The sequence below is a fragment of the Physeter macrocephalus genome, chromosome 20, assembly GCF_002837175.3.
Source record: "Physeter macrocephalus isolate SW-GA chromosome 20, ASM283717v5, whole genome shotgun sequence".
NCBI classification, from domain to species: Eukaryota; Metazoa; Chordata; class Mammalia; order Artiodactyla; family Physeteridae; genus Physeter; species Physeter macrocephalus.
Genome location: NC_041233.1, coordinates 100131154 through 100133199, shown reverse-complemented (window position 1 = coordinate 100133199; position 2046 = coordinate 100131154).

Here is a 2046-nt window from a genome sequence, read left to right as displayed (position 1 = left end):
TGTGTTAATTTCTGCTGTACAGCAAAGTGATTCAGTTATACATATATATACATTCTCTTTTTATTTTCTTTTCCATTATGGTTTATCATAGGATACTGAGTGTAGTTCTCTGTGCTATTCAGTAGGACCTTGTTGTTTAACCGTGCTATATATAAAAGCTTACATCTGCTAACCCCAACTTCCCACTCGACCCCTCCCCCAACCCCCTCCTCTTTGGCAACCACCAGTCTGTTCTCTATTTCCATGATTCTATTTCTGTTTCATAGAGAGATTCATTTGTGTCATACTTCAGATTCCACATATAAGTGATGTCATATGGAACTTGTCTTTCTCTTTCTGACTTACTTCACTTAGTATGATAATCTTTAGTTGCATCCATGTTGCTGCAGATGGCATTATCTTGCTTTTTTGGTTTTTTTTTAATGGCTGAGTAGTATTCCATTGTATATATGTACCACATCTTCTTTATCCATTCATCTGTCCATGGGCATTTAAATTGTTTCTATGTCTTGACTATTGTGAATAGTGCTGCTATGAATATAGGGGTGCATGTATCTTTTTGCTTTTTGTTGTTGTTGTTGTTTTTAACATCTTTATTGGAGTATAATTGCTTTACAATGGTGTGTTAGTTTCTGCTGTATAACAGAGTGAATCAGCTCTACATATACATACATCCCCATATCTCCTCCTCTTGCGTCTCCCTCCCATCCTCCCTATCCCACCCCTCTAGGTGGACACAGGCACTGAGCTGATCTCCCTGTGCTATGTGGCTGCTTCCCACTAGCTATCTGTTTTACATTTCGTAGTGTATATATGTCCATGCCACTCTCTCACTTTGTCCCAGCTTATCCTTCCCCCTCCCCGTGTCCTCAAGTCCATTCTCTGTGTCTGTGTCTTTATTCCTGTCCTGCCCCTAGGTTCTTCAGAACTGGTTTTTTTTTTTTTTTTTTTAGATTCCATATATATGTGTTAGCATACGGTATTTGTTTTTCTGTGTCTGACTTACCTCACTCCGTATGAGAGTCTCTAGATCCATCCGCCTCTTTACAAATAACTCAGTTTCATATCTTTTTATGGCTGAGTAATATTCCATTGTATATATGTGCCACATCTTCTTTATCCATTCATCTGTTGATGGACACTTAGGTTGCTTCCATGTCCTGGCTATTATAAATAGAGCTGCAATGAACATTTTGGTACATGACACTTTTTGAATTATGGTTTTCTCAGGGTATATGCCCAGTAGTGGGATTGTTGGGTCGTATGGTAGTTCTATTTTTAGTTTTTTGAGGAACCTGCATACTGTTCTCCATAGTGGCTGTATCAATTTACATTCCCACCAACAGTGCAGTAGGGTTCCTTTTTATCCACACCCTCTCCAGCATTTATTGTTTGTAGATTTTTTGATGAGGACCTTTCTGACCAGTGTGAAGTGATCCCTCATTGTAGTATTGATTTACATTTCCCTAATGATTAGTGATGTTGAGCATCCTTTCATGTGTTTGTTGGCAATTTGTATATCTTCATTGGAGAAATGTCTGTTTAGGTCTTCTGCCCATTTTTGGATTGGGTTGTTGTTTGTTTTTTTGATGTATGGTGTTAGGGAGTGTTCTAATTTCATTCTTTTACATGTAGCTGTCTGGTTTTCCCAGCACCACTTATTGAAGGGGCTGCCTTTTCTCCACTGTATATTCTTGCCTCCTTTATCGAAGATAAGGTGACCATATGTGCATGGGTTTATCTCTGGGCTTTCTGTCCTGTTCCATTGATCTATATTTCTGTTTTTGTGCCAGTACCATACTGTCTTGATTACTGTAGCTTTGTAGTATAGTATAGTCTGAAGTCAGGGAGCCTGATTCCTCCAGCTCAGTTTTTCTTTCTCAAGACTGCTTTGGCTCTTCGGGGTCTTTTGTGTTTACATACAAACTGTGTGTATGTAATTTTGTGTATGAACAAAATTTTTTTGGTTCTAGTTCTCTGAAAAATGCCAGTGGTAGTTTGATAGGGATGGCATTGAATCTATAGATTGCTTTGGGTAGGATAGTC